We start from the raw sequence: 24933 nt of genomic DNA, 5'->3' as shown, positions 1-24933 counted from the left end.
CCTTGTGCATTCCCCACCCTGTCAATCCACACAGTGCTAGGCGCAGCCCAGCCACGGCCTGGCCGGCCCTCCTGCCCGACGGCAGTCGGCCCTTAACCCACTGGGAGCCACCATTGAGCCGGCACGGCCCCTTAGCCCCAGCAAGGCCACCCTTGCCCCCACGCCACCCGCCGAGCACAGGACCCGGCGCCTGGTGTCTAGCCAGCCCAGCGAACCGGTCCCAGCCCCCGCCCCCGCTCCCGCTCCCGCCCCCGGCCGTGGCGAAACGGCGGAGGGTGGGCTTTTTCCGGAGGGAGCTGTGGAGATACACACGGGCAGACAGGGGGCTGCGGCGCGGCTGGGCTCCGGTGGGGGCGGCCAAGTGCAGGTCGAGGGCTTCGTGGGCCGCACGGACGGCACCCCGGCCTGCGGCGGAGTCTGGGTCCGGGCCAGCCACCACGGGAGCGGCTGGGGTGGCGGCTGCCTTCCAGGGCCGCCTTCTGGCCGCCTGGCCGGCCAGGCCGGCGCGGAGCGCCCCCTCTGGCGCGCTGTGGTGGGAGGGGCCGGAGGAGGTGGGGCCTGCAGCGCTGCTCGGCGGGGGCGGGGGCGGCGGCGGAGGCGGCGGGCGACTAAAGGAGAAGGCGGAGCGGGAGGCAAAAAGCCTACAGCACCCGGTATTCCCAGGCGGTCTCCCATCCAAGTACTAACCAGGCCCGACCCTGCTTAGCTTCCGCGATCAGACGAGATGGGGCACGTTCAGGGTGGTATGGCCTTAGAGGGCAGCCGGGGCCACGGGGTGCCTCTTGAGGCTTTGCTTCGCTGGTGCTGGCGACTTGCTCCCTGCTCGGCGGTCAGCCCTCTTCAGCAAGGCCCTGCCGCCCGCCCAGGCTGGCGACAGGAGGCCTCAGGGACCCAGGGGTTGCATAGTCAAGGGCGACCTCGCAGCTCAGGTCAGGCGGGATCCTCCAGGCCCGTAGGTGCTTGGCGCTCCGCCCCAGGTCCCGCTTGATGCTCACAAGGACGTGGCCCCGGAGGCTTAATGTCCCTTGGCCCTAGGTCCCTCGGGCATTACCAACCCTGTCCACTCACGCAGTGCTAGGCACAACCTAGCCGTGGCCGGGCCGGCCCTCCTGCCCGACGGCAGTTGCCCCGAATCCACTGGGAGCCACCATTGTGTTGGCATGGCCCATTACAGCCAGCAAGGCCACACTTGCATCCACGCCAACTGCCGAGCACTGTTCCCGGTGCCTAGTGGTCGGCCGGTTCGGAGAACGAGTCCTGGCCCACGACCCCGCTCCCGCACTCGGCCGTGGCGAAACGGCGGAGGGGGGGCTTTTTCCGGAGGGAGCTGTGGAGAGACACACCGGCAGATAGGTGGCTGCGCCGGGGCTGGGCGCTAGTGGGGGCGGCCAGGTGCAGGTCAAGGGGCTCGCGGGCCGCACGGCCGGCACCCGGGCCTGAGGCGGAGTCTGGGTTCAGGCCAGCCACCCCGGGAGCGGCTGGGATGCGGCTGCCTTCCAGGGCCGCCTTCTGGCCGCCTGGCCGGCCAGGCAGGCGGAGAGCGCCCCCTCTGGCGCGCTGTGGTGGGAGGGGCCGGAGGAGGTGGGGCCTGCAGCGGTGCCCGGCGGGGGCGGGGGCGGGGGCGGGGGCGGAGGCGGCGGGCGACTAAAGGAGAAGGCGGAGCGGGAGGCAAAAAGCCTACAGCACCCGGTATTCCCAGGCGGTCTCCCATCCAAGTACTAACCAGGCCCGACCCTGCTTAGCTTCCGAGATCAGACGAGATCGGGCGCGTTCAGGGTGGTATGGCCGTAGACGCAGGAGGGGCCCGCGCGGTGCCTCTTGAGGCCCAGCTTCGCTGGCGCCTGCGCCTTACCGCCATGCCGGCGGCCAGCCCTCTCCGGCAGGGCCCTGCCGCCCGCCCAGGCAGGCGACAGGAGGCCTCGGGGACCCGGGGGTGGCGGAGTGGTGGGCCACCTCGCAGCCCAGGGCGGGCGGGACGCTCCAGGCCCGTCGGCGCTTGGCGCCCCGCCGCAGATCCCGCTCGACGCTCACAGGGACGCGGCCCCGGAGGCTTCAGGGCCCGGCGGCCGCGGTCCCTTGGGCATCCCCCCCTGCCCGCCCACGCGGAGTTAGGCGCAGCCCGGCCACGGCCGGGCCGGCCCTCCGGCCGGGCAGCAGCTGGCCCGAAGCCACTGGGAGCCACCATGGAGTGGGCACGGCCCCTTAGCCCCAGCAAGGCCCCCCCTTGCCCCCACGCCGCCCGCCGAGCACAGGACCCCGGCCCTGGTGGCCGGCAGGCCTGGAGAAGCGGCCCCGGCCCCCGCCCCCGCTCCCGCCCCCGGCCGTGGCGAAACGGCGGAGGGGGGGGCTTTTTCCGGAGGGAGCTGTGGAGAGACACACGGGCAGACAGGGGGCTGCGGCGCGGCTGGGCTCCGGTGGGGGCGGCCAAGTGCAGGTCGAGGGCCTCGCGGGCCGCACGGACGGCACCCCGGCCTGCGGCGGAGTCTGGGTCCGGGCCAGCCACCACGGGAGCGGCTGGGGTGGCGGCTGCCTTCCAGGGCCGCATTCTGGCCGCATGTCCAGCCAGCTCGGCGGGGAGCGATCCCTCCGGCGCGCTGTGTTGGGAGGGACGTGAGGAGGTGAGGCCTGCAGCGGTGCTCAGCGGGGGCGGAGGCGGCCTCGGCCGCGGGCCACTAAATGTCAAGGCGGAGCGGGAGGCAAAAAAGCCTACAGCACTCGGTATTCCCATGTGGTCTCCCATCCAGGTACGAAACAGGCCAGACCCTGATTAGCTTCCGAGATCAGACGAGGTGTGGTGCGTTCAGGGAGGTGTGGCCGTAGAATGCAGCGGGGGCCACGGTGTGCCTCTTGAGGCTTAGCTTCGCTGGTGCTGGCGACTCACCGCCAGCCCGGCAGCCAACCCTCTCCGGCGCGGCCCTGCCGTCCGCCCAGGCAAGCGACAGGAGGCCTCGAGGGCCCGGGGGTGGTGGAGTTGTGGGCGACTTCGCAGCTCAGGTCAGGCGGGACCCTCCAGGCCTGTAGGCGCTTGGCCCTCCGCCCCAGAGCCGCTCAACGCTCACAGGACTTGGCCCCGGAGGCTTAAGGGCCTGTGGCCCTCGGTCCCTTGTGCATTCCCCACCCTGTCAATCCACACAGTGCTAGGCGCAGCCCAGCCACGGCCTGGCCGGCCCTCCTGCCCGACGGCAGTCGGCCCTTAACCCACTGGGAGCCACCATTGAGCCGGCACGGCCCCTTAGCCCCAGCAAGGCCACCCTTGCCCCCACGCCACCCGCCGAGCACAGGACCCGGCGCCTGGTGTCTAGCCAGCCCAGCGAACCGGTCCCAGCCCCCGCCCCCGCTCCCGCCCCCGGCCGTGGCGAAACGGCGGAGCGTGGGCTTTTTCCGGAGGGAGCTGTGGAGATACACACGGGCAGACAGGGGGCTGCGGCGCGGCTGGGCTCCGGTGGGGGCGGCCAAGTGCAGGTCGAGGGCTTCGTGGGCCGCACGGACGGCACCCCGGCCTGCGGCGGAGTCTGGGTCCGGGCCAGCCACCACGGGAGCGGCTGGGGTGGCGGCTGCCTTCCAGGGCCGCCTTCTGGCCGCCTGGCCGGCCAGGCCGGCGCGGAGCGCCCCCTCTGGCGCGCTGTGGTGGGAGGGGCCGGAGGAGGTGGGGCCTGCAGCGCTGCTCGGCGGGGGCGGGGGCGGCGGCGGAGGCGGCGGGCGACTAAAGGAGAAGGCGGAGCGGGAGGCAAGAAGCCTACAGCACCCGGTATTCCCAGGCGGTCTCCCATCCAAGTACTAACCAGGCCCGACCCTGCTTAGCTTCCGCGATCAGACGAGATGGGGCGCGTTCAGGGTGGTATGGCCTTAGAGGGCAGCCGGGGCCACGGGGTGCCTCTTGAGGCTTTGCTTCGCTGGTGCTGGCGACTTGCTCCCTGCTCGGCGGTCAGCCCTCTTCAGCAAGGCCCTGCCGCCCGCCCAGGCTGGCGACAGGAGGCCTCAGGGACCCAGGGGTTGCATAGTCAAGGGCGACCTCGCAGCTCAGGTCAGGCGGGATCCTCCAGGCCCGTAGGTGCTTGGCGCTCCGCCCCAGGTCCCGCTTGATGCTCACAAGGACGTGGCCCCGGAGGCTTAATGTCCCTTGGCCCTAGGTCCCTCGGGCATTACCAACCCTGTCCACTCACGCAGTGCTAGGCACAACCTAGCCGTGGCCGGGCCGGCCCTCCTGCCCGACGGCAGTTGCCCCGAATCCACTGGGAGCCACCATTGTGTTGGCATGGCCCATTACAGCCAGCAAGGCCACACTTGCATCCACGCCAACTGCCGAGCACTGTTCCCGGTGCCTAGTGGTCGGCCGGTTCGGAGAACGAGTCCTGGCCCACGACCCCGCTCCCGCACTCGGCCGTGGCGAAACGGCGGAGGGGGGGCTTTTTCCGGAGGGAGCTGTGGAGAGACACACCGGCAGATAGGTGGCTGCGCCGGGGCTGGGCGCTAGTGGGGGCGGCCAGGTGCAGGTCAAGGGGCTCGCGGGCCGCACGGCCGGCACCCGGGCCTGAGGCGGAGTCTGGGTTCAGGCCAGCCACCCCGGGAGCGGCTGGGATGCGGCTGCCTTCCAGGGCCGCCTTCTGGCCGCCTGGCCGGCCAGGCAGGCGGAGAGCGCCCCCTCTGGCGCGCTGTGGTGGGAGGGGCCGGAGGAGGTGGGGCCTGCAGCGGTGCCCGGCGGGGGCGGGGGCGGGGGCGGGGGCGGAGGCGGCGGGCGACTAAAGGAGAAGGCGGAGCGGGAGGCAAAAAGCCTACAGCACCCGGTATTCCCAGGCGGTCTCCCATCCAAGTACTAACCAGGCCCGACCCTGCTTAGCTTCCGAGATCAGACGAGATCGGGCGCGTTCAGGGTGGTATGGCCGTAGACGCAGGAGGGGCCCGCGCGGTGCCTCTTGAGGCCCAGCTTCGCTGGCGCCTGCGCCTTACCGCCATGCCGGCGGCCAGCCCTCTCCGGCAGGGCCCTGCCGCCCGCCCAGGCAGGCGACAGGAGGCCTCGGGGACCCGGGGGTGGCGGAGTGGTGGGCCACCTCGCAGCCCAGGGCGGGCGGGACGCTCCAGGCCCGTCGGCGCTTGGCGCCCCGCCGCAGATCCCGCTCGACGCTCACAGGGACGCGGCCCCGGAGGCTTCAGGGCCCGGCGGCCGCGGTCCCTTGGGCATCCCCCCCTGCCCGCCCACGCGGAGTTAGGCGCAGCCCGGCCACGGCCGGGCCGGCCCTCCGGCCGGGCAGCAGCTGGCCCGAAGCCACTGGGAGCCACCATGGAGTGGGCACGGCCCCTTAGCCCCAGCAAGGCCCCCCCTTGCCCCCACGCCGCCCGCCGAGCACAGGACCCCGGCCCTGGTGGCCGGCAGGCCCGGAGAAGCGGCCCCGGCCCCCGCCCCCGCTCCCGCCCCCGGCCGTGGCGAAACGGCGGAGGGGGGGGCTTTTTCCGGAGGGAGCTGTGGAGAGACACACGGGCAGACAGGGGGCTGCGGCGCGGCTGGGCTCCGGTGGGGGCGGCCAAGTGCAGGTCGAGGGCCTCGCGGGCCGCACGGACGGCACCCCGGCCTGCGGCGGAGTCTGGGTCCGGGCCAGCCACCACGGGAGCGGCTGGGGTGGCGGCTGCCTTCCAGGGCCGCATTCTGGCCGCATGTCCAGCCAGCTCGGCGGGGAGCGATCCCTCCGGCGCGCTGTGTTGGGAGGGACGTGAGGAGGTGAGGCCTGCAGCGGTGCTCAGCGGGGGCGGAGGCGGCCTCGGCCGCGGGCCACTAAATGTCAAGGCGGAGCGGGAGGCAAAAAAGCCTACAGCACTCGGTATTCCCATGTGGTCTCCCATCCAGGTACGAAACAGGCCAGACCCTGATTAGCTTCCGAGATCAGACGAGGTGTGGTGCGTTCAGGGAGGTGTGGCCGTAGAATGCAGCGGGGGCCACGGTGTGCCTCTTGAGGCTTAGCTTCGCTGGTGCTGGCGACTCACCGCCAGCCCGGCAGCCAACCCTCTCCGGCGCGGCCCTGCCGTCCGCCCAGGCAAGCGACAGGAGGCCTCGAGGGCCCGGGGGTGGTGGAGTTGTGGGCGACTTCGCAGCTCAGGTCAGGCGGGACCCTCCAGGCCTGTAGGCGCTTGGCCCTCCGCCCCAGAGCCGCTCAACGCTCACAGGACTTGGCCCCGGAGGCTTAAGGGCCTGTGGCCCTCGGTCCCTTGTGCATTCCCCACCCTGTCAATCCACACAGTGCTAGGCGCAGCCCAGCCACGGCCTGGCCGGCCCTCCTGCCCGACGGCAGTCGGCCCTTAACCCACTGGGAGCCACCATTGAGCCGGCACGGCCCCTTAGCCCCAGCAAGGCCACCCTTGCCCCCACGCCACCCGCCGAGCACAGGACCCGGCGCCTGGTGTCTAGCCAGCCCAGCGAACCGGTCCCAGCCCCCGCCCCCGCTCCCGCTCCCGCCCCCGGCCGTGGCGAAACGGCGGAGGGTGGGCTTTTTCCGGAGGGAGCTGTGGAGATACACACGGGCAGACAGGGGGCTGCGGCGCGGCTGGGCTCCGGTGGGGGCGGCCAAGTGCAGGTCGAGGGCTTCGTGGGCCGCACGGACGGCACCCCGGCCTGCGGCGGAGTCTGGGTCCGGGCCAGCCACCACGGGAGCGGCTGGGGTGGCGGCTGCCTTCCAGGGCCGCCTTCTGGCCGCCTGGCCGGCCAGGCCGGCGCGGAGCGCCCCCTCTGGCGCGCTGTGGTGGGAGGGGCCGGAGGAGGTGGGGCCTGCAGCGCTGCTCGGCGGGGGCGGGGGCGGCGGCGGAGGCGGCGGGCGACTAAAGGAGAAGGCGGAGCGGGAGGCAAAAAGCCTACAGCACCCGGTATTCCCAGGCGGTCTCCCATCCAAGTACTAACCAGGCCCGACCCTGCTTAGCTTCCGCGATCAGACGAGATGGGGCACGTTCAGGGTGGTATGGCCTTAGAGGGCAGCCGGGGCCACGGGGTGCCTCTTGAGGCTTTGCTTCGCTGGTGCTGGCGACTTGCTCCCTGCTCGGCGGTCAGCCCTCTTCAGCAAGGCCCTGCCGCCCGCCCAGGCTGGCGACAGGAGGCCTCAGGGACCCAGGGGTTGCATAGTCAAGGGCGACCTCGCAGCTCAGGTCAGGCGGGATCCTCCAGGCCCGTAGGTGCTTGGCGCTCCGCCCCAGGTCCCGCTTGATGCTCACAAGGACGTGGCCCCGGAGGCTTAATGTCCCTTGGCCCTAGGTCCCTCGGGCATTACCAACCCTGTCCACTCACGCAGTGCTAGGCACAACCTAGCCGTGGCCGGGCCGGCCCTCCTGCCCGACGGCAGTTGCCCCGAATCCACTGGGAGCCACCATTGTGTTGGCATGGCCCATTACAGCCAGCAAGGCCACACTTGCATCCACGCCAACTGCCGAGCACTGTTCCCGGTGCCTAGTGGTCGGCCGGTTCGGAGAACGAGTCCTGGCCCACGACCCCGCTCCCGCACTCGGCCGTGGCGAAACGGCGGAGGGGGGGCTTTTTCCGGAGGGAGCTGTGGAGAGACACACCGGCAGATAGGTGGCTGCGCCGGGGCTGGGCGCTAGTGGGGGCGGCCAGGTGCAGGTCAAGGGGCTCGCGGGCCGCACGGCCGGCACCCGGGCCTGAGGCGGAGTCTGGGTTCAGGCCAGCCACCCCGGGAGCGGCTGGGATGCGGCTGCCTTCCAGGGCCGCCTTCTGGCCGCCTGGCCGGCCAGGCAGGCGGAGAGCGCCCCCTCTGGCGCGCTGTGGTGGGAGGGGCCGGAGGAGGTGGGGCCTGCAGCGGTGCCCGGCGGGGGCGGGGTCGGGGGCGGGGGCGGAGGCGGCGGGCGACTAAAGGAGAAGGCGGAGCGGGAGGCAAAAAGCCTACAGCACCCGGTATTCCCAGGCGGTCTCCCATCCAAGTACTAACCAGGCCCGACCCTGCTTAGCTTCCGAGATCAGACGAGATCGGGCGCGTTCAGGGTGGTATGGCCGTAGACGCAGGAGGGGCCCGCGCGGTGCCTCTTGAGGCCCAGCTTCGCTGGCGCCTGCGCCTTACCGCCATGCCGGCGGCCAGCCCTCTCCGGCAGGGCCCTGCCGCCCGCCCAGGCAGGCGACAGGAGGCCTCGGGGACCCGGGGGTGGCGGAGTGGTGGGCCACCTCGCAGCCCAGGGCGGGCGGGACGCTCCAGGCCCGTCGGCGCTTGGCGCCCCGCCGCAGATCCCGCTCGACGCTCACAGGGACGCGGCCCCGGAGGCTTCAGGGCCCGGCGGCCGCGGTCCCTTGGGCATCCCCCCCTGCCCGCCCACGCGGAGTTAGGCGCAGCCCGGCCACGGCCGGGCCGGCCCTCCGGCCGGGCAGCAGCTGGCCCGAAGCCACTGGGAGCCACCATGGAGTGGGCACGGCCCCTTAGCCCCAGCAAGGCCCCCCCTTGCCCCCACGCCGCCCGCCGAGCACAGGACCCCGGCCCTGGTGGCCGGCAGGCCCGGAGAAGCGGCCCCGGCCCCCGCCCCCGCTCCCGCCCCCGGCCGTGGCGAAACGGCGGAGGGGGGGGCTTTTTCCGGAGGGAGCTGTGGAGAGACACACGGGCAGACAGGGGGCTGCGGCGCGGCTGGGCTCCGGTGGGGGCGGCCAAGTGCAGGTCGAGGGCCTCGCGGGCCGCACGGACGGCACCCCGGCCTGCGGCGGAGTCTGGGTCCGGGCCAGCCACCACGGGAGCGGCTGGGGTGGCGGCTGCCTTCCAGGGCCGCATTCTGGCCGCATGTCCAGCCAGCTCGGCGGGGAGCGATCCCTCCGGCGCGCTGTGTTGGGAGGGACGTGAGGAGGTGAGGCCTGCAGCGGTGCTCAGCGGGGGCGGAGGCGGCCTCGGCCGCGGGCCACTAAATGTCAAGGCGGAGCGGGAGGCAAAAAAGCCTACAGCACTCGGTATTCCCATGTGGTCTCCCATCCAGGTACGAAACAGGCCAGACCCTGATTAGCTTCCGAGATCAGACGAGGTGTGGTGCGTTCAGGGAGGTGTGGCCGTAGAATGCAGCGGGGGCCACGGTGTGCCTCTTGAGGCTTAGCTTCGCTGGTGCTGGCGACTCACCGCCAGCCCGGCAGCCAACCCTCTCCGGCGCGGCCCTGCCGTCCGCCCAGGCAAGCGACAGGAGGCCTCGAGGGCCCGGGGGTGGTGGAGTTGTGGGCGACTTCGCAGCTCAGGTCAGGCGGGACCCTCCAGGCCTGTAGGCGCTTGGCCCTCCGCCCCAGAGCCGCTCAACGCTCACAGGACTTGGCCCCGGAGGCTTAAGGGCCTGTGGCCCTCGGTCCCTTGTGCATTCCCCACCCTGTCAATCCACACAGTGCTAGGCGCAGCCCAGCCACGGCCTGGCCGGCCCTCCTGCCCGACGGCAGTCGGCCCTTAACCCACTGGGAGCCACCATTGAGCCGGCACGGCCCCTTAGCCCCAGCAAGGCCACCCTTGCCCCCACGCCACCCGCCGAGCACAGGACCCGGCGCCTGGTGTCTAGCCAGCCCAGCGAACCGGTCCCAGCCCCCGCCCCCGCTCCCGCCCCCGGCCGTGGCGAAACGGCGGAGGGTGGGCTTTTTCCGGAGGGAGCTGTGGAGATACACACGGGCAGACAGGGGGCTGCGGCGCGGCTGGGCTCCGGTGGGGGCGGCCAAGTGCAGGTCGAGGGCTTCGTGGGCCGCACGGACGGCACCCCGGCCTGCGGCGGAGTCTGGGTCCGGGCCAGCCACCACGGGAGCGGCTGGGGTGGCGGCTGCCTTCCAGGGCCGCCTTCTGGCCGCCTGGCCGGCCAGGCCGGCGCGGAGCGCCCCCTCTGGCGCGCTGTGGTGGGAGGGGCCGGAGGAGGTGGGGCCTGCAGCGCTGCTCGGCGGGGGCGGGGGCGGCGGCGGAGGCGGCGGGCGACTAAAGGAGAAGGCGGAGCGGGAGGCAAGAAGCCTACAGCACCCGGTATTCCCAGGCGGTCTCCCATCCAAGTACTAACCAGGCCCGACCCTGCTTAGCTTCCGCGATCAGACGAGATGGGGCACGTTCAGGGTGGTATGGCCTTAGAGGGCAGCCGGGGCCACGGGGTGCCTCTTGAGGCTTTGCTTCGCTGGTGCTGGCGACTTGCTCCCTGCTCGGCGGTCAGCCCTCTTCAGCAAGGCCCTGCCGCCCGCCCAGGCTGGCGACAGGAGGCCTCAGGGACCCAGGGGTTGCATAGTCAAGGGCGACCTCGCAGCTCAGGTCAGGCGGGATCCTCCAGGCCCGTAGGTGCTTGGCGCTCCGCCCCAGGTCCCGCTTGATGCTCACAAGGACGTGGCCCCGGAGGCTTAATGTCCCTTGGCCCTAGGTCCCTCGGGCATTACCAACCCTGTCCACTCACGCAGTGCTAGGCACAACCTAGCCGTGGCCGGGCCGGCCCTCCTGCCCGACGGCAGTTGCCCCGAATCCACTGGGAGCCACCATTGTGTTGGCATGGCCCATTACAGCCAGCAAGGCCACACTTGCATCCACGCCAACTGCCGAGCACTGTTCCCGGTGCCTAGTGGTCGGCCGGTTCGGAGAACGAGTCCTGGCCCACGACCCCGCTCCCGCACTCGGCCGTGGCGAAACGGCGGAGGGGGGGCTTTTTCCGGAGGGAGCTGTGGAGAGACACACCGGCAGATAGGTGGCTGCGCCGGGGCTGGGCGCTAGTGGGGGCGGCCAGGTGCAGGTCAAGGGGCTCGCGGGCCGCACGGCCGGCACCCGGGCCTGAGGCGGAGTCTGGGTTCAGGCCAGCCACCCCGGGAGCGGCTGGGATGCGGCTGCCTTCCAGGGCCGCCTTCTGGCCGCCTGGCCGGCCAGGCAGGCGGAGAGCGCCCCCTCTGGCGCGCTGTGGTGGGAGGGGCCGGAGGAGGTGGGGCCTGCAGCGGTGCCCGGCGGGGGCGGGGGCGGGGGCGGGGGCGGAGGCGGCGGGCGACTAAAGGAGAAGGCGGAGCGGGAGGCAAAAAGCCTACAGCACCCGGTATTCCCAGGCGGTCTCCCATCCAAGTACTAACCAGGCCCGACCCTGCTTAGCTTCCGAGATCAGACGAGATCGGGCGCGTTCAGGGTGGTATGGCCGTAGACGCAGGAGGGGCCCGCGCGGTGCCTCTTGAGGCCCAGCTTCGCTGGCGCCTGCGCCTTACCGCCATGCCGGCGGCCAGCCCTCTCCGGCAGGGCCCTGCCGCCCGCCCAGGCAGGCGACAGGAGGCCTCGGGGACCCGGGGGTGGCGGAGTGGTGGGCCACCTCGCAGCCCAGGGCGGGCGGGACGCTCCAGGCCCGTCGGCGCTTGGCGCCCCGCCGCAGATCCCGCTCGACGCTCACAGGGACGCGGCCCCGGAGGCTTCAGGGCCCGGCGGCCGCGGTCCCTTGGGCATCCCCCCCTGCCCGCCCACGCGGAGTTAGGCGCAGCCCGGCCACGGCCGGGCCGGCCCTCCGGCCGGGCAGCAGCTGGCCCGAAGCCACTGGGAGCCACCATGGAGTGGGCACGGCCCCTTAGCCCCAGCAAGGCCCCCCCTTGCCCCCACGCCGCCCGCCGAGCACAGGACCCCGGCCCTGGTGGCCGGCAGGCCCGGAGAAGCGGCCCCGGCCCCCGCCCCCGCTCCCGCCCCCGGCCGTGGCGAAACGGCGGAGGGGGGGGCTTTTTCCGGAGGGAGCTGTGGAGAGACACACGGGCAGACAGGGGGCTGCGGCGCGGCTGGGCTCCGGTGGGGGCGGCCAAGTGCAGGTCGAGGGCCTCGCGGGCCGCACGGACGGCACCCCGGCCTGCGGCGGAGTCTGGGTCCGGGCCAGCCACCACGGGAGCGGCTGGGGTGGCGGCTGCCTTCCAGGGCCGCATTCTGGCCGCATGTCCAGCCAGCTCGGCGGGGAGCGATCCCTCCGGCGCGCTGTGTTGGGAGGGACGTGAGGAGGTGAGGCCTGCAGCGGTGCTCAGCGGGGGCGGAGGCGGCCTCGGCCGCGGGCCACTAAATGTCAAGGCGGAGCGGGAGGCAAAAAAGCCTACAGCACTCGGTATTCCCATGTGGTCTCCCATCCAGGTACGAAACAGGCCAGACCCTGATTAGCTTCCGAGATCAGACGAGGTGTGGTGCGTTCAGGGAGGTGTGGCCGTAGAATGCAGCGGGGGCCACGGTGTGCCTCTTGAGGCTTAGCTTCGCTGGTGCTGGCGACTCACCGCCAGCCCGGCAGCCAACCCTCTCCGGCGCGGCCCTGCCGTCCGCCCAGGCAAGCGACAGGAGGCCTCGAGGGCCCGGGGGTGGTGGAGTTGTGGGCGACTTCGCAGCTCAGGTCAGGCGGGACCCTCCAGGCCTGTAGGCGCTTGGCCCTCCGCCCCAGAGCCGCTCAACGCTCACAGGACTTGGCCCCGGAGGCTTAAGGGCCTGTGGCCCTCGGTCCCTTGTGCATTCCCCACCCTGTCAATCCACACAGTGCTAGGCGCAGCCCAGCCACGGCCTGGCCGGCCCTCCTGCCCGACGGCAGTCGGCCCTTAACCCACTGGGAGCCACCATTGAGCCGGCACGGCCCCTTAGCCCCAGCAAGGCCACCCTTGCCCCCACGCCACCCGCCGAGCACAGGACCCGGCGCCTGGTGTCTAGCCAGCCCAGCGAACCGGTCCCAGCCCCCGCCCCCGCTCCCGCCCCCGGCCGTGGCGAAACGGCGGAGGGTGGGCTTTTTCCGGAGGGAGCTGTGGAGATACACACGGGCAGACAGGGGGCTGCGGCGCGGCTGGGCTCCGGTGGGGGCGGCCAAGTGCAGGTCGAGGGCTTCGTGGGCCGCACGGACGGCACCCCGGCCTGCGGCGGAGTCTGGGTCCGGGCCAGCCACCACGGGAGCGGCTGGGGTGGCGGCTGCCTTCCAGGGCCGCCTTCTGGCCGCCTGGCCGGCCAGGCCGGCGCGGAGCGCCCCCTCTGGCGCGCTGTGGTGGGAGGGGCCGGAGGAGGTGGGGCCTGCAGCGCTGCTCGGCGGGGGCGGGGGCGGCGGCGGAGGCGGCGGGCGACTAAAGGAGAAGGCGGAGCGGGAGGCAAAAAGCCTACAGCACCCGGTATTCCCAGGTGGTCTCCCATCCAAGTACTAACCAGGCCCGACCCTGCTTAGCTTCCGCGATCAGACGAGATGGGGCACGTTCAGGGTGGTATGGCCTTAGAGGGCAGCCGGGGCCACGGGGTGCCTCTTGAGGCTTTGCTTCGCTGGTGCTGGCGACTTGCTCCCTGCTCGGCGGTCAGCCCTCTTCAGCAAGGCCCTGCCGCCCGCCCAGGCTGGCGACAGGAGGCCTCAGGGACCCAGGGGTTGCATAGTCAAGGGCGACCTCGCAGCTCAGGTCAGGCGGGATCCTCCAGGCCCGTAGGTGCTTGGCGCTCCGCCCCAGGTCCCGCTTGATGCTCACAAGGACGTGGCCCCGGAGGCTTAATGTCCCTTGGCCCTAGGTCCCTCGGGCATTACCAACCCTGTCCACTCACGCAGTGCTAGGCACAACCTAGCCGTGGCCGGGCCGGCCCTCCTGCCCGACGGCAGTTGCCCCGAATCCACTGGGAGCCACCATTGTGTTGGCATGGCCCATTACAGCCAGCAAGGCCACACTTGCATCCACGCCAACTGCCGAGCACTGTTCCCGGTGCCTAGTGGTCGGCCGGTTCGGAGAACGAGTCCTGGCCCACGACCCCGCTCCCGCACTCGGCCGTGGCGAAACGGCGGAGGGGGGGCTTTTTCCGGAGGGAGCTGTGGAGAGACACACCGGCAGATAGGTGGCTGCGCCGGGGCTGGGCGCTAGTGGGGGCGGCCAGGTGCAGGTCAAGGGGCTCGCGGGCCGCACGGCCGGCACCCGGGCCTGAGGCGGAGTCTGGGTTCAGGCCAGCCACCCCGGGAGCGGCTGGGATGCGGCTGCCTTCCAGGGCCGCCTTCTGGCCGCCTGGCCGGCCAGGCAGGCGGAGAGCGCCCCCTCTGGCGCGCTGTGGTGGGAGGGGCCGGAGGAGGTGGGGCCTGCAGCGGTGCCCGGCGGGGGCGGGGGCGGGGGCGGGGGCGGAGGCGGCGGGCGACTAAAGGAGAAGGCGGAGCGGGAGGCAAAAAGCCTACAGCACCCGGTATTCCCAGGCGGTCTCCCATCCAAGTACTAACCAGGCCCGACCCTGCTTAGCTTCCGAGATCAGACGAGATCGGGCGCGTTCAGGGTGGTATGGCCGTAGACGCAGGAGGGGCCCGCGCGGTGCCTCTTGAGGCCCAGCTTCGCTGGCGCCTGCGCCTTACCGCCATGCCGGCGGCCAGCCCTCTCCGGCAGGGCCCTGCCGCCCGCCCAGGCAGGCGACAGGAGGCCTCGGGGACCCGGGGGTGGCGGAGTGGTGGGCCACCTCGCAGCCCAGGGCGGGCGGGACGCTCCAGGCCCGTCGGCGCTTGGCGCCCCGCCGCAGATCCCGCTCGACGCTCACAGGGACGCGGCCCCGGAGGCTTCAGGGCCCGGCGGCCGCGGTCCCTTGGGCATCCCCCCCTGCCCGCCCACGCGGAGTTAGGCGCAGCCCGGCCACGGCCGGGCCGGCCCTCCGGCCGGGCAGCAGCTGGCCCGAAGCCACTGGGAGCCACCATGGAGTGGGCACGGCCCCTTAGCCCCAGCAAGGCCCCCCCTTGCCCCCACGCCGCCCGCCGAGCACAGGACCCCGGCCCTGGTGGCCGGCAGGCCCGGAGAAGCGGCCCCGGCCCCCGCCCCCGCTCCCGCCCCCGGCCGTGGCGAAACGGCGGAGGGGGGGGCTTTTTCCGGAGGGAGCTGTGGAGAGACACACGGGCAGACAGGGGGCTGCGGCGCGGCTGGGCTCCGGTGGGGGCGGCCAAGTGCAGGTCGAGGGCCTCGCGGGCCGCACGGACGGCACCCCGGCCTGCGGCGGAGTCTGGGTCCGGGCCAGCCACCACGGGAGCGGCTGGGGTGGCGGCTGCCTTCCAGGGCCGCATTCTGGCCGCATGTCCAGCCAGCTCGGCGGGGAGCGATCCCTCCGGCGCGCTGTGTTGGGAGGGACGTGAGGAGGTGAGGCCTGCAGCGGTGCTCAGCGGGGGCGGAGGCGGCCTCGGCCGCGGGCCACTAAATGTCAAGGCGGAGCGGGAGGCAAAAAAGCCTACAGCACTCGGTATTCCCATGTGGTCTCCCATCCAGGTACGAAACAGGCCAGACCCTGATTAGCTTCCGAGATCAGACGAGGTGTGGTGCGTTCAGGGAGGTGTGGCCGTAGAATGCAGCGGGGGCCACGGTGTGCCTCTTGAGGCTTAGCTTCGCTGGTGCTGGCGACTCACCGCCAGCCCGGCAGCCAACCCTCTCCGGCGCGGCCCTGCCGTCCGCCCAGGCAAGCGACAGGAGGCCTCGAGGGCCCGGGGGTGGTGGAGTTGTGGGCGACTTCGCAGCTCAGGTCAGGCGGGACCCTCCAGGCCTGTAGGCGCTTGGCCCTCCGCCCCAGAGCCGCTCAACGCTCACAGGACTTGGCCCCGGAGGCTTAAGGGCCTGTGGCCCTCGGTCCCTTGTGCATTCCCCACCCTGTCAATCCACACAGTGCTAGGCGCAGCCCAGCCACGGCCTGGCCGGCCCTCCTGCCCGACGGCAGTCGGCCCTTAACCCACTGGGAGCCACCATTGAGCCGGCACGGCCCCTTAGCCCCAGCAAGGCCACCCTTGCCCCCACGCCACCCGCCGAGCACAGGACCCGGCGCCTGGTGTCTAGCCAGCCCAGCGAACCGGTCCCAGCCCCCGCCCCCGCTCCCGCCCCCGGCCGTGGCGAAACGGCGGAGGGTGGGCTTTTTCCGGAGGGAGCTGTGGAGATACACACGGGCAGACAGGGGGCTGCGGCGCGGCTGGGCTCCGGTGGGGGCGGCCAAGTGCAGGTCGAGGGCTTCGTGGGCCGCACGGACGGCACCCCGGCCTGCGGCGGAGTCTGGGTCCGGGCCAGCCACCACGGGAGCGGCTGGGGTGGCGGCTGCCTTCCAGGGCCGCCTTCTGGCCGCCTGGCCGGCCAGGCCGGCGCGGAGCGCCCCCTCTGGCGCGCTGTGGTGGGAGGGGCCGGAGGAGGTGGGGCCTGCAGCGCTGCCCGGCGGGGGCGGGGGCGGCGGCGGAGGCGGCGGGCGACTAAAGGAGAAGGCGGAGCGGGAGGCAAAAAGCCTACAGCACCCGGTATTCCCAGGCGGTCTCCCATCCAAGTACTAACCAGGCCCGACCCTGCTTAGCTTCCGCGATCAGACGAGATGGGGCACGTTCAGGGTGGTATGGCCTTAGAGGGCAGCCGGGGCCACGGGGTGCCTCTTGAGGCTTTGCTTCGCTGGTGCTGGCGACTTGCTCCCTGCTCGGCGGTCAGCCCTCTTCAGCAAGGCCCTGCCGCCCGCCCAGGCTGGCGACAGGAGGCCTCAGGGACCCAGGGGTTGCATAGTCAAGGGCGACCTCGCAGCTCAGGTCAGGCGGGATCCTCCAGGCCCGTAGGTGCTTGGCGCTCCGCCCCAGGTCCCGCTTGATGCTCACAAGGACGTGGCCCCGGAGGCTTAATGTCCCTTGGCCCTAGGTCCCTCGGGCATTACCAACCCTGTCCACTCACGCAGTGCTAGGCACAACCTAGCCGTGGCCGGGCCGGCCCTCCTGCCCGACGGCAGTTGCCCCGAATCCACTGGGAGCCACCATTGTGTTGGCATGGCCCATTACAGCCAGCAAGGCCACACTTGCATCCACGCCAACTGCCGAGCACTGTTCCCGGTGCCTAGTGGTCGGCCGGTTCGGAGAACGAGTCCTGGCCCACGACCCCGCTCCCGCACTCGGCCGTGGCGAAACGGCGGAGGGGGGGCTTTTTCCGGAGGGAGCTGTGGAGAGACACACCGGCAGATAGGTGGCTGCGCCGGGGCTGGGCGCTAGTGGGGGCGGCCAGGTGCAGGTCAAGGGGCTCGCGGGCCGCACGGCCGGCACCCGGGCCTGAGGCGGAGTCTGGGTTCAGGCCAGCCACCCCGGGAGCGGCTGGGATGCGGCTGCCTTCCAGGGCCGCCTTCTGGCCGCCTGGCCGGCCAGGCAGGCGGAGAGCGCCCCCTCTGGCGCGCTGTGGTGGGAGGGGCCGGAGGAGGTGGGGCCTGCAGCGGTGCCCGGCGGGGGCGGGGGCGGGGGCGGGGGCGGAGGCGGCGGGCGACTAAAGGAGAAGGCGGAGCGGGAGGCAAAAAGCCTACAGCACCCGGTATTCCCAGGCGGTCTCCCATCCAAGTACTAACCAGGCCCGACCCTGCTTAGCTTCCGAGATCAGACGAGATCGGGCGCGTTCAGGGTGGTATGGCCGTAGACGCAGGAGGGGCCCGCGCGGTGCCTCTTGAGGCCCAGCTTCGCTGGCGCCTGCGCCTTACCGCCATGCCGGCGGCCAGCCCTCTCCGGCAGGGCCCTGCCGCCCGCCCAGGCAGGCGACAGGAGGCCTCGGGGACCCGGGGGTGGCGGAGTGGTGGGCCACCTCGCAGCCCAGGGCGGGCGGGACGCTCCAGGCCCGTCGGCGCTTGGCGCCCCGCCGCAGATCCCGCTCGACGCTCACAGGGACGCGGCCCCGGAGGCTTCAGGGCCCGGCGGCCGCGGTCCCTTGGGCATCCCCCCCTGCCCGCCCACGCGGAGTTAGGCGCAGCCCGGCCACGGCCGGGCCGGCCCTCCGGCCGGGCAGCAGCTGGCCCGAAGCCACTGGGAGCCACCATGGAGTGGGCACGGCCCCTTAGCCCCAGCAAGGCCCCCCCTTGCCCCCACGCCGCCCGCCGAGCACAGGACCCCGGCCCTGGTGGCCGGCAGGCCCGGAGAAGCGGCCCCGGCCCCCGCCCCCGCTCCCGCCCCCGGCCGTGGCGAAACGGCGGAGGGGGGGGCTTTTTCCGGAGGGAGCTGTGGAGAGACACACGGGCAGACAGGGGGCTGCGGCGCGGCTGGGCTCCGGTGGGGGCGGCCAAGTGCAGGTCGAGGGCCTCGCGGGCCGCACGGACGGCACCCCGGCCTGCGGCGGAGTCTGGGTCCGGGCCAGCCACCACGGGAGCGGCTGGGGTGGCGGCTGCCTTCCAGGGCCGCATTCTGGCCGCATGTCCAGCCAGCTCGGCGGGGAGCGATCCCTCCGGCGCGCTGTGTTGGGAGGGACGTGAGGAGGTGAGGCCTGCAGCGGTGCTCAGCGGGGGCGGAGGCGGCCTCGGCCGCGGGCCACTAAATGTCAAGGCGGAGCGGGAGGCAAAAAAGCCTACAGCACTCGGTATTCCCATGTGGTCTCCCATCCAGGTACGAAACAGGCCAGACCCTGATTAGCTTCCGAGATCAGACGAGGTGTGGTGCGTTCAGGGAGGTGTGGCCGTAGAATGCAGCGGGGGCCACGGTGTGCCTCTTGAGGCTTAGCTTCGCTGGTGCTGGCGACTCACCGCCAGCCCGGCAGCCAACCCTCTCCGGCGCGGCCCTGCCGTCCGCCCAGGCAAGCGACAGGAGGCCTCGAGGGCCCGGGGGTGGTGGAGTTGTGGGCGACTTCGCAGCTCAGGTCAGGCGGGACCCTCCAGGCCTGTAGGCGCTTGGCCCTCCGCCCCAGAGCCGCTCAACGCTCACAGGACTTGGCCCCGGAGGCTTAAGGGCCTGTGGCCCTCGGTCCCTTGTGCATTCCCCACCCTGTCAATCCACACAGTGCTAGGCGCAGCCCAGCCACGGCCTGGCCGGCCCTCCTGCCCGACGGCAGTCGGCCCTTAACCCACTGGGAGCCACCATTGAGCCGGCACGGCCCCTTAGCCCCAGCAAGGCCACCCTTGCCCCCACGCCACCCGCCGAGCACAGGACCCGGCGCCTGGTGTCTAGCCAGCCCAGCGAACCGGTCCCAGCCCCCGCCCCCGCTCCCGCTCCCGCCCCCGGCCGTGGCGAAACGGCGGAGGGTGGGCTTTTTCCGGAGGGAGCTGTGGAGATACACACGGGCAGACAGGGGGCTGCGGCGCGGCTGGGCTCCGGTGGGGGCGGCCAAGTGCAGGTCGAGGGCTTCGTGGGCCGCACGGACGGCACCCCGGCCTGCGGCGGAGTCTGGGTCCGGGCCAGCCACCACGGGAGCGGCTGGGGTGGCGGCTGCCTTCCAGGGCCGCCTTCTGGCCGCCTGGCCGGCCAGGCCGGCGCGGAGCGCCCCCTCTGGCGCGCTGTGGTGGGAGGGGCCGGAGGAGGTGGGGCCTGCAGCGCTGCTCGGCGGGGGCGGGGGCGGCGGCGGAGGCGGCGGGCGACTAAAGGAGAAGGCGGAGCGGGAGGCAAAAAGCCTACAGCACCCGGTATTCCCAGGCGGTCTCCCATCCAAGTACTAACCAGGCCCGACCCTGCTTAGCTTCCGCGATCAGACGAGATGGGGCACGTTCAGGGTGGTATGGCCTTAGAGGGCAGCCGGGGCCACGGGGTGCCTCTTGAGGCTTTGCTTCGCTGGTGCTGGCGACTTGCTCCCTGCTCGGCGGTCAGCCCTCTTCAGCAAGGCCCTGCCGCCCGCCCAGGCTGGCGACAGGAGGCCTCAGGGACCCAGGGGTTGCATAGTCAAGGGCGACCTCGCAGCTCAGGTCAGGCGGGATCCTCCAGGCCCGTAGGTGCTTGGCGCTCCGCCCCAGGTCCCGCTTGATGCTCACAAGGACGTGGCCCCGGAGGCTTAATGTCCCTTGGCCCTAGGTCCCTCGGGCATTACCAACCCTGTCCACTCACGCAGTGCTAGGCACAACCTAGCCGTGGCCGGGCCGGCCCTCCTGCCCGACGGCAGTTGCCCCGAATCCACTGGGAGCCACCATTGTGTTGGCATGGCCCATTACAGCCAGCAAGGCCACACTTGCATCCACGCCAACTGCCGAGCACTGTTCCCGGTGCCTAGTGGTCGGCCGGTTCGGAGAACGAGTCCTGGCCCACGACCCCGCTCCCGCACTCGGCCGTGGCGAAACGGCGGAGGGGGGGCTTTTTCCGGAGGGAGCTGTGGAGAGACACACCGGCAGATAGGTGGCTGCGCCGGGGCTGGGCGCTAGTGGGGGCGGCCAGGTGCAGGTCAAGGGGCTCGCGGGCCGCACGGCCGGCACCCGGGCCTGAGGCGGAGTCTGGGTTCAGGCCAGCCACCCCGGGAGCGGCTGGGATGCGGCTGCCTTCCAGGGCCGCCTTCTGGCCGCCTGGCCGGCCAGGCAGGCGGAGAGCGCCCCCTCTGGCGCGCTGTGGTGGGAGGGGCCGGAGGAGGTGGGGCCTGCAGCGGTGCCCGGCGGGGGCGGGGGCGGGGGCGGGGGCGGAGGCGGCGGGCGACTAAAGGAGAAGGCGGAGCGGGAGGCAAAAAGCCTACAGCACCCGGTATTCCCAGGCGGTCTCCCATCCAAGTACTAACCAGGCCCGACCCTGCTTAGCTTCCGAGATCAGACGAGATCGGGCGCGTTCAGGGTGGTATGGCCGTAGACGCAGGAGGGGCCCGCGCGGTGCCTCTTGAGGCCCAGCTTCGCTGGCGCCTGCGCCTTACCGCCATGCCGGCGGCCAGCCCTCTCCGGCAGGGCCCTGCCGCCCGCCCAGGCAGGCGACAGGAGGCCTCGGGGACCCGGGGGTGGCGGAGTGGTGGGCCACCTCGCAGCCCAGGGCGGGCGGGACGCTCCAGGCCCGTCGGCGCTTGGCGCCCCGCCGCAGATCCCGCTCGACGCTCACAGGGACGCGGCCCCGGAGGCTTCAGGGCCCGGCGGCCGCGGTCCCTTGGGCATCCCCCCCTGCCCGCCCACGCGGAGTTAGGCGCAGCCCGGCCACGGCCGGGCCGGCCCTCCGGCCGGGCAGCAGCTGGCCCGAAGCCACTGGGAGCCACCATGGAGTGGGCACGGCCCCTTAGCCCCAGCAAGGCCCCCCCTTGCCCCCACGCCGCCCGCCGAGCACAGGACCCCGGCCCTGGTGGCCGGCAGGCCCGGAGAAGCGGCCCCGGCCCCCGCCCCCGCTCCCGCCCCCGGCCGTGGCGAAACGGCGGAGGGGGGGGCTTTTTCCGGAGGGAGCTGTGGAGAGACACACGGGCAGACAGGGGGCTGCGGCGCGGCTGGGCTCCGGTGGGGGCGGCCAAGTGCAGGTCGAGGGCCTCGCGGGCCGCACGGACGGCACCCCGGCCTGCGGCGGAGTCTGGGTCCGGGCCAGCCACCACGGGAGCGGCTGGGGTGGCGGCTGCCTTCCAGGGCCGCATTCTGGCCGCATGTCCAGCCAGCTCGGCGGGGAGCGATCCCTCCGGCGCGCTGTGTTGGGAGGGACGTGAGGAGGTGAGGCCTGCAGCGGTGCTCAGCGGGGGCGGAGGCGGCCTCGGCCGCGGGCCACTAAATGTCAAGGCGGAGCGGGAGGCAAAAAAGCCTACAGCACTCGGTATTCCCATGTGGTCTCCCATCCAGGTACGAAACAGGCCAGACCCTGATTAGCTTCCGAGATCAGACGAGGTGTGGTGCGTTCAGGGAGGTGTGGCCGTAGAATGCAGCGGGGGCCACGGTGTGCCTCTTGAGGCTTAGCTTCGCTGGTGCTGGCGACTCACCGCCAGCCCGGCAGCCAACCCTCTCCGGCGCGGCCCTGCCGTCCGCCCAGGCAAGCGACAGGAGGCCTCGAGGGCCCGGGGGTGGTGGAGTTGTGGGCGACTTCGCAGCTCAGGTCAGGCGGGACCCTCCAGGCCTGTAGGCGCTTGGCCCTCCGCCCCAGAGCCGCTCAACGCTCACAGGACTTGGCCCCGGAGGCTTAAGGGCCTGTGGCCCTCGGTCCCTTGTGCATTCCCCACCCTGTCAATCCACACAGTGCTAGGCGCAGCCCAGCCACGGCCTGGCCGGCCCTCCTGCCCGACGGCAGTCGGCCCTTAACCCACTGGGAGCCACCATTGAGCCGGCACGGCCCCTTAGCCCCAGCAAGGCCACCCTTGCCCCCACGCCACCCGCCGAGCACAGGACCCGGCGCCTGGTGTCTAGCCAGCCCAGCGAACCGGTCCCAGCCCCCGCCCCCGCTCCCGCCCCCGGCCGTGGCGAAACGGCGGAGCGTGGGCTTTTTCCGGAGGGAGCTGTGGAGATACACACGGGCAGACAGGGGGCTGCGGCGCGGCTGGGCTCCGGTGGGGGCGGCCAAGTGCAGGTCGAGGGCTTCGTGGGCCGCACGGACGGCACCCCGGCCTGCGGCGGAGTCTGGGTCCGGGCCAGCCACCACGGGAGCGGCTGGGGTGGCGGCTGCCTTCCAGGGCCGCCTTCTGGCCGCCTGGCCGGCCAGGCCGGCGCGGAGCGCCCCCTCTGGCGCGCTGTGGTGGGAGGGGCCGGAGGAGGTGGGGCCTGCAGCGCTGCCCGGCGGGGGCGGGGGCGGGGGCGGAGGCGGCGGGCGACTAAAGGAGAAGGCGGAGCGGGAGGCAAGAAGCCTACAGCACCCGGTATTCCCAGGCGGTCTCCCATCCAAGTACTAACCAGGCCCGACCCTGCTTAGCTTCCGAGATCAGACGAGATGGGGCGCGTTCAGGGTGGTATGGCCTTAGAGGGCAGCCGGGGCCACGGGGTGCCTCTTGAGGCTTTGCTTCGCTGGTGCTGGCGACTTGCTCCCTGCTCGGCGGTCAGCCCTCTTCAGCAAGGCCCTGCCGCCCGTCCAGGCTGGCGACAGGAGGCCTCAGGGACCCAGGGGTTGCATAGTCAAGGGCGACCTCGCAGCTCAGGTCAGGCGGGATCCTCCAGGCCCGTAGGTGCTTGGCGCTCCGCCCCAGGTCCCGCTTGATGCTCACAAGGACGTGGCCCCGGAGGCTTAATGTCCCTTGGCCCTAGGTCCCTCGGGCATTACCAACCCTGTCCACTCACGCAGTGCTAGGCACAACCTAGCCGTGGCCGGGCCGGCCCTCCTGCCCGACGGCAGTTGCCCCGAATCCACTGGGAGCCACCATTGTGTTGGCATGGCCCATTACAGCCAGCAAGGCCACACTTGCATCCACGCCAACTGCCGAGCACTGTTCCCGGTGCCTAGTGGTCGGCCGGTTCGGAGAACGAGTCCTGGCCCACGACCCCGCTCCCGCACTCGGCCGTGGCGAAACGGCGGAGGGGGGGCTTTTTCCGGAGGGAGCTGTGGAGAGACACACCGGCAGATAGGTGGCTGCGCCGGGGCTGGGCGCTAGTGGGGGCGGCCAGGTGCAGGTCAAGGGGCTCGCGGGCCGCACGGCCGGCACCCGGGCCTGAGGCGGAGTCTGGGTTCAGGCCAGCCACCCCGGGAGCGGCTGGGATGCGGCTGCCTTCCAGGGCCGCCTTCTGGCCGCCTGGCCGGCCAGGCAGGCGGAGAGCGCCCCCTCTGGCGCGCTGTGGTGGGAGGGGCCGGAGGAGGTGGGGCCTGCAGCGGTGCCCGGCGGGGGCGGGGTCGGGGGCGGGGGCGGAGGCGGCGGGCGACTAAAGGAGAAGGCGGAGCGGGAGGCAAAAAGCCTACAGCACCCGGTATTCCCAGGCGGTCTCCCATCCAAGTACTAACCAGGCCCGACCCTGCTTAGCTTCCGAGATCAGACGAGATCGGGCGCGTTCAGGGTGGTATGGCCGTAGACGCAGGAGGGGCCCGCGCGGTGCCTCTTGAGGCCCAGCTTCGCTGGCGCCTGCGCCTTACCGCCATGCCGGCGGCCAGCCCTCTCCGGCAGGGCCCTGCCGCCCGCCCAGGCAGGCGACAGGAGGCCTCGGGGACCCGGGGGTGGCGGAGTGGTGGGCCACCTCGCAGCCCAGGGCGGGCGGGACGCTCCAGGCCCGTCGGCGCTTGGCGCCCCGCCGCAGATCCCGCTCGACGCTCACAGGGACGCGGCCCCGGAGGCTTCAGGGCCCGGCGGCCGCGGTCCCTTGGGCATCCCCCCCTGCCCGCCCACGCGGAGTTAGGCGCAGCCCGGCCACGGCCGGGCCGGCCCTCCGGCCGGGCAGCAGCTGGCCCGAAGCCACTGGGAGCCACCATGGAGTGGGCACGGCCCCTTAGCCCCAGCAAGGCCCCCCCTTGCCCCCACGCCGCCCGCCGAGCACAGGACCCCGGCCCTGGTGGCCGGCAGGCCCGGAGAAGCGGCCCCGGCCCCCGCCCCCGCTCCCGCCCCCGGCCGTGGCGAAACGGCGGAGGGGGGGGCTTTTTCCGGAGGGAGCTGTGGAGAGACACACGGGCAGACAGGGGGCTGCGGCGCGGCTGGGCTCCGGTGGGGGCGGCCAAGTGCAGGTCGAGGGCCTCGCGGGCCGCACGGACGGCACCCCGGCCTGCGGCGGAGTCTGGGTCCGGGCCAGCCACCACGGGAGCGGCTGGGGTGGCGGCTGCCTTCCAGGGCCGCATTCTGGCCGCATGTCCAGCCAGCTCGGCGGGGAGCGATCCCTCCGGCGCGCTGTGTTGGGAGGGACGTGAGGAGGTGAGGCCTGCAGCGGTGCTCAGCGGGGGCGGAGGCGGCCTCGGCCGCGGGCCACTAAATGTCAAGGCGGAGCGGGAGGCAAAAAAGCCTACAGCACTCGGTATTCCCATGTGGTCTCCCATCCAGGTACGAAACAGGCCAGACCCTGATTAGCTTCCGAGATCAGACGAGGTGTGGTGCGTTCAGGGAGGTGTGGCCGTAGAATGCAGCGGGGGCCACGGTGTGCCTCTTGAGGCTTAGCTTCGCTGGTGCTGGCGACTCACCGCCAGCCCGGCAGCCAACCCTCTCCGGCGCGGCCCTGCCGTCCGCCCAGGCAAGCGACAGGAGGCCTCGAGGGCCCGGGGGTGGTGGAGTTGTGGGCGACTTCGCAGCTCAGGTCAGGCGGGACCCTCCAGGCCTGTAGGCGCTTGGCCCTCCGCCCCAGAGCCGCTCAACGCTCACAGGACTTGGCCCCGGAGGCTTAAGGGCCTGTGGCCCTCGGTCCCTTGTGCATTCCCCACCCTGTCAATCCACACAGTGCTAGGCGCAGCCCAGCCACGGCCTGGCCGGCCCTCCTGCCCGACGGCAGTCGGCCCTTAACCCACTGGGAGCCACCATTGAGCCGGCACGGCCCCTTAGCCCCAGCAAGGCCACCCTTG

General features: G+C 72.6%; 9 non-coding genes and 15 pseudogenes across 9 annotated transcripts; all 24 read right to left on the bottom strand.

Moving 5' to 3' along the window:
* Window positions 1–638: 638 nt before the first annotated feature.
* Window positions 639–757, bottom strand: LOC133105344 (5S ribosomal RNA; annotated as a pseudogene).
* A 917-nt stretch (window positions 758–1674) lies between these two features.
* Window positions 1675–1793, bottom strand: LOC133081184 (5S ribosomal RNA). The gene has a single exon (XR_009698755.1). It is a non-coding gene; the product is annotated as a 5S ribosomal RNA (ribosomal RNA).
* A 910-nt stretch (window positions 1794–2703) lies between these two features.
* On the bottom strand, window positions 2704–2822 carry LOC133076825 (5S ribosomal RNA; annotated as a pseudogene).
* Window positions 2823–3733: 911 nt separating this feature from the next.
* On the bottom strand, window positions 3734–3852 carry LOC133105064 (5S ribosomal RNA; annotated as a pseudogene).
* Window positions 3853–4769: 917 nt separating this feature from the next.
* LOC133081179 (5S ribosomal RNA) lies at window positions 4770–4888 on the bottom strand. The gene has a single exon (XR_009698754.1). It is a non-coding gene; the product is annotated as a 5S ribosomal RNA (ribosomal RNA).
* A 910-nt stretch (window positions 4889–5798) lies between these two features.
* Window positions 5799–5917, bottom strand: LOC133076817 (5S ribosomal RNA; annotated as a pseudogene).
* A 917-nt stretch (window positions 5918–6834) lies between these two features.
* Window positions 6835–6953, bottom strand: LOC133105338 (5S ribosomal RNA; annotated as a pseudogene).
* A 917-nt stretch (window positions 6954–7870) lies between these two features.
* LOC133081175 (5S ribosomal RNA) lies at window positions 7871–7989 on the bottom strand. Its single transcript, XR_009698753.1, has one exon. It is a non-coding gene; the product is annotated as a 5S ribosomal RNA (ribosomal RNA).
* A 910-nt stretch (window positions 7990–8899) lies between these two features.
* On the bottom strand, window positions 8900–9018 carry LOC133076814 (5S ribosomal RNA; annotated as a pseudogene).
* A 911-nt stretch (window positions 9019–9929) lies between these two features.
* Window positions 9930–10048, bottom strand: LOC133105333 (5S ribosomal RNA; annotated as a pseudogene).
* Window positions 10049–10965: 917 nt separating this feature from the next.
* Window positions 10966–11084, bottom strand: LOC133081169 (5S ribosomal RNA). Its single transcript, XR_009698752.1, has one exon. It is a non-coding gene; the product is annotated as a 5S ribosomal RNA (ribosomal RNA).
* Window positions 11085–11994: 910 nt separating this feature from the next.
* LOC133076811 (5S ribosomal RNA) lies at window positions 11995–12113 on the bottom strand (annotated as a pseudogene).
* A 911-nt stretch (window positions 12114–13024) lies between these two features.
* On the bottom strand, window positions 13025–13143 carry LOC133105087 (5S ribosomal RNA; annotated as a pseudogene).
* A 917-nt stretch (window positions 13144–14060) lies between these two features.
* Window positions 14061–14179, bottom strand: LOC133081167 (5S ribosomal RNA). The gene has a single exon (XR_009698749.1). It is a non-coding gene; the product is annotated as a 5S ribosomal RNA (ribosomal RNA).
* A 910-nt stretch (window positions 14180–15089) lies between these two features.
* LOC133076804 (5S ribosomal RNA) lies at window positions 15090–15208 on the bottom strand (annotated as a pseudogene).
* A 911-nt stretch (window positions 15209–16119) lies between these two features.
* LOC133105327 (5S ribosomal RNA) lies at window positions 16120–16238 on the bottom strand (annotated as a pseudogene).
* A 917-nt stretch (window positions 16239–17155) lies between these two features.
* On the bottom strand, window positions 17156–17274 carry LOC133081156 (5S ribosomal RNA). The gene has a single exon (XR_009698747.1). It is a non-coding gene; the product is annotated as a 5S ribosomal RNA (ribosomal RNA).
* Window positions 17275–18184: 910 nt separating this feature from the next.
* Window positions 18185–18303, bottom strand: LOC133076800 (5S ribosomal RNA; annotated as a pseudogene).
* Window positions 18304–19220: 917 nt separating this feature from the next.
* Window positions 19221–19339, bottom strand: LOC133105320 (5S ribosomal RNA; annotated as a pseudogene).
* Window positions 19340–20256: 917 nt separating this feature from the next.
* LOC133081150 (5S ribosomal RNA) lies at window positions 20257–20375 on the bottom strand. Its single transcript, XR_009698745.1, has one exon. It is a non-coding gene; the product is annotated as a 5S ribosomal RNA (ribosomal RNA).
* Window positions 20376–21285: 910 nt separating this feature from the next.
* Window positions 21286–21404, bottom strand: LOC133076794 (5S ribosomal RNA; annotated as a pseudogene).
* A 911-nt stretch (window positions 21405–22315) lies between these two features.
* LOC133104976 (5S ribosomal RNA) lies at window positions 22316–22434 on the bottom strand. Its single transcript, XR_009703784.1, has one exon. It is a non-coding gene; the product is annotated as a 5S ribosomal RNA (ribosomal RNA).
* Window positions 22435–23351: 917 nt separating this feature from the next.
* On the bottom strand, window positions 23352–23470 carry LOC133081147 (5S ribosomal RNA). Its single transcript, XR_009698742.1, has one exon. It is a non-coding gene; the product is annotated as a 5S ribosomal RNA (ribosomal RNA).
* Window positions 23471–24380: 910 nt separating this feature from the next.
* On the bottom strand, window positions 24381–24499 carry LOC133076786 (5S ribosomal RNA; annotated as a pseudogene).
* Between the last annotated feature and the right edge of the window lie 434 nt (window positions 24500–24933).

The sequence above is a fragment of the Eubalaena glacialis genome, chromosome 1 (genome assembly GCF_028564815.1).
Source record: "Eubalaena glacialis isolate mEubGla1 chromosome 1, mEubGla1.1.hap2.+ XY, whole genome shotgun sequence".
Taxonomy (NCBI): domain Eukaryota; kingdom Metazoa; phylum Chordata; class Mammalia; order Artiodactyla; family Balaenidae; genus Eubalaena; species Eubalaena glacialis.
Note: the sequence above shows the minus strand (reverse complement) of the source record. Positions and strands in the feature narration are given on the sequence as shown.